The 8381-nt window shown below is 36.3% G+C and overlaps 2 long non-coding RNA genes across 3 annotated transcripts; both read right to left on the bottom strand.

Annotated features, from left to right (window-relative positions):
- Nucleotides 1-2732: 2732 nt before the first annotated feature.
- On the bottom strand, nt 2733-4444 carry LOC148186323 (uncharacterized). The gene is made up of 4 exons (XR_015774978.1): nt 4370-4444; nt 4200-4271; nt 3881-3985; nt 2733-2921 (listed from the first exon to the last, which is right to left on the bottom strand). It is a non-coding gene; the product is annotated as an uncharacterized LOC148186323 (long non-coding RNA).
- A 912-nt stretch (nt 4445-5356) lies between these two features.
- On the bottom strand, nt 5357-8101 carry LOC121938030 (uncharacterized). 2 transcript variants are annotated; one of them, XR_015774975.1, is made up of 4 exons: nt 7698-8101; nt 5969-6043; nt 5690-5794; nt 5357-5558 (listed from the first exon to the last, which is right to left on the bottom strand). It is a non-coding gene; the product is annotated as an uncharacterized LOC121938030 (long non-coding RNA). The 2 variants fall into 2 exon arrangements; XR_015774974.1 differs by lacking the exon at nt 7698-8101 and adding an exon at nt 6161-6234.
- Nucleotides 8102-8381: the final 280 nt, after the last annotated feature.

Genomic DNA, 8381 nt, shown 5'->3' with positions numbered 1-8381 from the left:
AATAAAATTAAATATCGTGTTCATTACCAGATGGACAGACATCGCAAAAACATAATGCCTCCATTCATAGCTATAGCCAGCTCTGAGGGATAAAAATCAGTACTTTGTGTTGGACACTTTTTAAAATATAGGCTATTTGTATGCAAAAATAACAAGAATAAAACTGACAGAAAATATAATTCATTAAGAAACATGAATATAACTATGCCCTTAATAATAAGCTGTGACTCTGCGGGAATGGAACTGTGTCAGTATTGTGGAAACATAACTTTTACAAGCCAAAGCATCTCAAGTCATTTTCAAAAAAAAAAAAAAAAAAAAAAGTTTTCTATTGAACACTGTAATTGAAACAACAATCACATTCACATTATTTAAAAAAAAAACATTTCAAAACACTTGGAAAAACTGACATATAAAAAAATTAAAAGGGACAAAAGCTGCAACTGATTGATCTTTATCACGACAATAAAATAGTAAACAACACACCAGAGTTTATTCAGATTAGTGAATAATTAAAAGATGTGTTGCAGGACATTCAATCATCCACTTCATTAACATACGGACCCCAACGCCTGACAGCGGTCAGTGTTGCAGCATCCGCAATATGTAACACCAGGACGATTCAGACTCCTGCACGTACTTCTTTTATAACAGCCATGGAAGTTGTTGCTACCAGCTGTGAAAACATGGAAATAAAGCATATGTTTTCAATGCAGGGATGTGATCCTGAACTAGTCCACGTAATTTTTATTTTTTTAGCCGAAAAGTACACTGAAGGAACAGCTTCCACTTACAGGGTGCATTGTGAAAGTAGACAGTTGCACAGACGTCGTTTGAGCCGGAGCAGGTCTCTACACGGCCTGAACACTGTCTGATACCTCCACACCAACACTCCAAGGCTTCACCTGGAAAAGCAAATGAAAAATTCATTCAGCACTTGTATACAAACTGCTGCATTTCCACAGCCACAGCTGATCGTACCTTTAAGCTCTGAAATCAGATGACTACTCCTTAAGACATTTTTTTATATTTAAAAGCTATTATTAATTAGCTGCAGATTCTTGTGGTTGGTTTCAAGGTTTCTTGTGTTTCCTGTGACATTAACTCACCCTGGCTTACAACCAGCAACACCACAAGAGCAAGAATCACAGTCTTCATGTTTTCACGTGTCTGTTGAATCGGTATCTCTGTATGAATAAAAAAAAAGTGTGAAAAATCAAATGCCACAATTAGCTGTTAGTAGTTTAATCATGCACAGATGAAACATTTAAAAGACAGCCCACCTGGTAAATTGTCCCGCTGGAATGTGGACTCCTATGATGTGTTCTGCAGATCGACACTTTGTTTTTATTGAGACTTGTTGTGCAATTGATACAAAACCAGTGTATCATTAACCCACACTTTTAATCAAACTCAGGGTGACATATCAAGGACAGACACAGCAAAACTCACAATGACCACATCGATTCACCGGAAAAAATACAGCTATTTTTAAGCTGTCATACTTGTGTAAAAAAAAACGGATTCAAAATTCGTGTTATCCAAAGTTAAATTATAAAAGTGTTTTTTGCACGAAGACTTTTGTGATGCACAATCCGCAAATAATATACCAACAACTTAAATTTGTCAGACTTTCATTTGGAGGACAAAGTGCAATGTTGAAATAGTGCCATCATTTTCTTATAATAAAAGATCAAACATAAATTAGAATAAAGCTTTAAATGTCATAAAAGCTGAGCTTTAAGGTGCAAGACCATGGAAAGTGTAGAGTGACAGCTTTCTTTTTTTAAGCACAAGTTTACTTACTGGAAATTTCCCATGAAATACGGCCAAGAGCTACTGGACATTTCCAGTAAGTTGACCTTGTGATAAGATTATCATGTTTTGGTCAAGCTGAAGATGATTTGCAAAAACCTAAATTTAAGATACCCTAGCTGGTGTTAATAATAATAATACATTGGATTTATATAGCGACTTTATTGAACTCAAGGTTGATTTAAAAAGAAAAAAAAGGTGTTAAAAAAATATATATAATTACATATAATTTGGGGAAACTGAAGATCAGCTCACTTCATCTTACCCTGTTTTGGGAGCAGGACATAGAACAATGTGATATTGAATTTATTTATGCACTTTTTAAATTGAACTCATTACACTTTACCTATTCTTACTTCATTGAACATTTTGGATTTACTCATCATAGTCCTAATGTTGGATTTTTTTCTTAGATCTGTATATGAAACCTGCAGTCAGCTTATGAAAAAGGAAAGTTTCTTTCTGTTAGAATTAACTTTTGTTATTGTCATAACTCTGTCATGTATTAGCTCAACTTGACTAATGCGCAAATTCACAGTTAAAAACTGGTCCAGTTGTAAATACAGAATTAGTTCAAATATAATATTGTTTGGACAATTTTGAGCAAAACCAATATGGCAAAAGTCTACATTTTAAATTGTAAATTAGTTGAAAAATACACACAAAAAAGTAAAATTTGCACACACACACACACACACACACACACACACACACACACACATATATATATATTTATATTATTATTATTATTTTTTTTTTTTTCAAAATGAAAGTTTTTGATTTCACACAAAGTTCACAAAAGTTTAGGCAAAAACACACCAAAAATTGAATTCATATTTTTATGGCAAACATTTTAAAAACTGATGCATAAAAAGAAAAGTTGCAACTTGATCGATATAATGACAATGCAGCAGTAATTCAACATATGAGTTTATTCAGATTATTAAGTCACTGAAGGATGAGTTGCATGACATTCACTCATTCTCTTCAACATGTATACAGCGCTGCCTGGCACCGGTCAGTATTGCAGCATCCGCAGGATATACTCGGACTATTCAGCTGACTGCAAAAACTTTGCTTTAAGCAGCCAGAGAAGCTGTTCCAAGCTGTGAAAACATGGAAAAAGACGGGATGCATTATTAGACAACTTCTACAAGTTTATTATGAAAGTTATGACTTTGAACTGGTTCAGGTAATTGTGAACAGTACACTGAAGGAACAACATGAAAGGCAGCTGCATAACATCAGTGTGATTTAACCTGACTCTGGGAGCACATGTTTAGGAGGACTGAGTCTTTGAAAAGAATGTAAACTGATTTTATGAAGCTGAAGAGACTCTTTATAAAATGTGAAATCACATATTGCATAATTGCACAGGTGCCATCACAGTCCTGGAAACGGGTTTCAGTGGGTAAAATAAGGGTGGAAAAATATTGTAAGATCAGCTATACAGCTGGACTTATCATGGGAAGTGCACTCATCATTTAAAGGAATTATTTGTTCATGGTACTGACAATGATGGTTCAGCTACACAGATTTTAATATTTATATACAAAGGATTATACACTGAATGAGGGCCAATATTGTTTTCATGGGCATATTCAAGCAAAAAAAATGCACAGACACACAGAGCCAGGGGCTAAAGTGGGCCAGGGCAGCGCTGGGGTAAACCTGTGTGATAGGCAGCGACAGAATGTTTGCTGGTCTGGTGGAAAATCTGGGCGGTTTGCAACCAGGACCTCTCTGTGTTTACACAGGCTGAATTCAAGATGCTACAGCTGCAGGCTGTTAGCTGCTGGTTGCTCTCCCTCTGGTTAAATAAAGCCAAAATACACCATTGCTGAATGCCACACATCAAAACTGTCACCCATACTACTCAACTGAAGGGATCAGAACCACAGACAGCAGCTGAAGCACCAAATGTATCATCACTAATCCAACAGCCTGCGCTGGACTCAAACCGCCACGACCTGACTTCCAAAAGCAGAAAAAAAGTCTTCCTACATGGGCCCTTGACAGCTTCTGGGCCCTGATGCATTTCAGAGGCTGCACGATCGATACTTACGGTTGCTATGATAGGTGACAGCGCCACAGACTTCGCCTGGATGGCAGATCTCTGTAGGACCTGAACAATGCATTGCCCCTCCACACCAACACTCCAAGGCTTCACCTAGAAAACAAACAAAAAAAACCCCAACATAATTCAGCAGTTGTATATAAACTAGTTCTGCATTTTTACAGCCAAAAATAATGTCCTTTAGCTCTAAAATGTGATCACAACAGACACACTGGAAACATAATATTAATTTAAAGGTATTACTAATCAGCTGCAGATTGTTGTGGCTGGTTTTCAGGTTTGTTGTGTTTCCTGGACATTAACTCACCCTGACTGACAACCAGCAACACCACAAGAGCAAGAATCACAGTCTTCATGTTTTCACGTGTCTTCACGATCTCTGTATAGACAAAGATGGAGAAGTGTGAGAAATGAAATGCCGCATTTAGCTGTGAGCACTTTCATCATGCACATATTAACATCTTAAAGACATCTCACCTGATGAATTGTCCCACTTGAGCGTTGATTTCTCAGATGTGTTCTGCAGGTCGCCGACTTCCTTTATATTTTGACTTGTTGTGTAATGGATTCAGATCTGATTAATCATTAACTCTGAAATTGTCATCTGGGTTTTACTCACACTCTTGATGCTGCAAAACCTGCTGACTCCACCGATTCGCCAGAGAAAATACAGATGTTTTATATGATCATATTGTAAACGATATCTGACTCAATGTTAGTTATCTTTAACCAGTTTGAGCAAGAAAGGTGAAATATCCAGAACTAACACAGTGGAATACACACATATGGGTTTCTGTGGCTTTGCTTTTCCAACAATCTTTTCAGCATCTCATCTGACACAAGATGGTGCAATGTGACAGAGAAAGACAAAACTCAGCAGTTTGATCAGCAGACTTGGGATAAAGCAGCTGAAATGTGTCTCATAATCTTTCATGAGCAGGTGGAGGTTTTTCTGTCTGCACCCTCCCTGTGACAGTCTAACAAAAGCAAATATTCTATAAAATACGATAAAATTTGATGTTAAAGGTGTCAAGCGTCTTTGAGTTCTTAGAAAAGCGCTATATAGTCCTATCCATTATTATTATTATTATTATTATTATTACTATTATTATTATTATTGTTATTTGTCTCAACTTGACAAGTGTAATAGAGCTAACAGAGTCAGGGGGAGTCTGCTCTACACACACTTACCTAAAAAAAAAAGTTTTTAAAAATTATTTCGCTGAAAAATACACAAATGTGACAGCATTTAATTTGAAGTTGTGCAGGAATTGGAATAATATAGCTGTCTATCACTAAAACGTGACTTTCACAGGCCAGGACAAGAGTCTGTTATTTCCCAGAATTAAACACAGTGTTTTTTTTTAATATAATGCAATAATTGTAAGTAACGACACACCTACAATTACATTTCTGTTGTTTTGGTATACCATTAGATGAAAAAAAAAAAAAACAGAAAAAAAGTTGCGACATGATTAATCTTTATTATTACACACAAGTACACAACACATGACTGTAAATTATCATTATTACTGGAAGATATGTTACATGGCCTTCATTTGTTAGTTGCAGAGATCAGAAGAGCAGCATTTGCCAGAATATCCATTTGAATTAATCATTGAGTAGCAGGTGTTTCTGTCGTAACAACTCTTGAACCAGCTGTAATCTGTAAAAACATAGAAAAAGACAAGATGGATTCTTTGAAAATTTCGATAACTTTCCAAAGAAAGTAATGAACGTTTACAGGTAATGTGTTTTTTTTCCTTAATGTTTTTTTTTGGACTGGCCTGCTCTTACCATGAAGGAACGTGATGTGGGCACAGACTTTGTTTGAACCGGAGCAGGTCTGTACGCTGCTTGGACATTGAGTCCGACCTCCACAGCGACACCTCAAGGCTTCACCTGGAAGAAGAAAAGAAAATTTTTTACTGCCACAACTGATTGTCCTTTAGCTCTAAAATCTGATCACAATAGACACACTGGAAACATGATATTTATTTACAGATATTTTTAAATAAGCTGCAGATTCTTGTAGTTGGTTTTGAGGTTTGTTGTGTTTGCTGGACATTAACTCACCCTGACTGACAACCAGCAACACCACAAGAGCAAGAATCACAGTCTTCATGTTTTCAGGTGTCTGTTAACCAATCTCTGTGTGAATCAAGCAAAGGTGGATAAGTGTGAGAAATCAAATGCAATAATATAGACTTTTATCGTGCACATGCTTAAAAAAAAACTTAAATCTTATAAAACTTAAAAAAATCTCACCTGGTAAACTGTTCCTCTGATGTTTTGTTTCCTCAAATGTGTTCTGCAGGTCGCCAGCTTCCCTTTTATACAGACTCGTGTAATTGCGTGAAAACTAGTGTATCAGTAACTCTAAAACTGCCATCTGGGTTTTCCTCACACTCTGAGTGTTATGTCAAGGACAGACGTGGATGCTGTAATGTCCACTATGACTCCACCGATTCACCAGAGAAAATACAAAATATCTTAAATCGTCATTTGCAATCAAAAATGTTCTCAATGTTATTATCTTTAAATAGTTTGAGTAATTAAGTTGTAAAGGTATTTTTTCTCCACGAACACCTGTGTGAAGCACTATTTGCAGTTTCACATAGTTTCTGTGTAAAAGTGAAATTAGACACACTTGCCTTTGGAGGGCAGAGTGTTCAAATAGCACCTCACTGAAAAAAGACCCTCAAATCTAATAAAAGTTTAGCTTTAAGGTTCATTATTGAAGATGGAAATTGCAGTTTGACAACAGATTTTTTGCACAAAGTCTTATCACTGGAATTTGCAAATTTCCAAAAGTTGTGACTGAGACTGTAGACCTTGTGATCAGACAGTTTTTACCAAAATCAGAGAAGCCATTTTGCAACAAAAAACAAATATAAAAATATGATAAAAGGAAATCAGATGGAAATTAAAAAAGAGCGCAACACCATAATAGAGGGGTACCCATAATGTCATTCAAATCAGGATGTGGAAAAGAGAGTCTTCATGTACACAGGAGTTTCAAGAAGTTTAGGAAATGTGGATTTTGATTTAAACAGATTGTTTAACTGAACAGGGAGATCCAAAGCTGAGGCATATCAACCAAAAAAGCCCCACAGTCACCCTTTGTAATAAACTCTCCTGCTCTGCTTTTTCACATTAAAACAGGTGAAAACTTATGTCATGGATTAAGCCCAAGCATGCAATAAATGTTGACACTTTTCAAGTAAACAAACAACAGATTAAGGAAACCTCAGCTTGTGTTTGCAGTCGAAAAATGTCAGCTGAAACATAATTTGCAGTAAAGTAAGGATTATTTTTTCATATAGTTTGACAACACCACTAAGACCTCCTGAGATCAGGACAGAGATCACTGTGATAAAGTGATATTGTATTACTCGTGCACTTTTTGTTCGACTGACTAAAACCATTCACTTTTAGTGATTCATTTTAATGCACTTCCGATATTAGTGTGGCGAATAACTCTATCCAGCCTTGGGGATTTCCAAATTTTGGATTGTGGTTTTACAATCATATATCTTTGTTCTGTAATGTATGTGTGAATCTGCAAGACATTAGGATTGTGAGAAAATAGCGATTCATTCAAGTGTCGCGATATTATGTTTCGTGACTCTCTCACACACACACACAAACACACACTATCGATTTTTGATTTCCAAAAAAACCTTAATTAAAAGCTCAATAAAACTCTGAGTCAGCAATAAACCTACACTCTTGTTAACCGGTATATGGACATGCAACACATTGTTAGCTCGGTTAAATCCTAAAAACAGTGACGACTCCCTACCTTTGAAGTGGTCAGACAGTCCCAAAATGTGTCCATTCTTCCATAATTTAAATTCCTTCACTCCACAAGGGTCCAACGATTGAAACAATCAAAAGGGTTTTCATAAAAATCGATCAAAGTTGTGAATATTGTCACGTGAAGTCCATTGCTAGCTGACTGCTAACTGCTAGCTGCGTTACCTCGCTAGCTAAAAGTATTTCTCTTCTTCCTCTTCGTTTGTTCTTCTTAGGAGTTTTACGGCAGCCGCCATCCGAAATGTTGCTGCTTTCCTCCTGACTTACTTCATTAGTATGCCATTTTCACACTTTTTCTCGTGAAGTTTTCCTCATTTTTCATATTCGGGATGGCAGAGGGGCTCGCCGCTAACAGGCAGGTGTGTTGGGGTGGTCTCGTGCTGGTGTGCCAGGTGCAGTTAATGAGCGTCATCAGCCGTCGTCCCTTTATCTCACTCTTTCTCTCTTTCTCTCGTTCATGTTCATTTTTTAATACAAGTAGGCTAATATCCATATTGGTTTTACCCTTTTGCAACCACAGGAACATTTTTGCCTTTTTCATTTTATTTGTTTTATTTTATTTTATTTCATTTTATTTTGTTTTATTTTATTTTATTTTCAAAGCACCATCTCTGACTTTTAAGGACAAAATCCCCCATAATAATAATAATACTAATACTACTACTACTAC

Source organism: Plectropomus leopardus, chromosome 19 (assembly GCF_026936395.1).
Source record: "Plectropomus leopardus strain MGB_pleo_1.0 chromosome 19, ASM2693639v1, whole genome shotgun sequence".
Taxonomy (NCBI): Eukaryota; Metazoa; Chordata; class Actinopteri; order Perciformes; family Serranidae; genus Plectropomus; species Plectropomus leopardus.
This window is presented reverse-complemented; position numbering and strand designations above follow the sequence as displayed.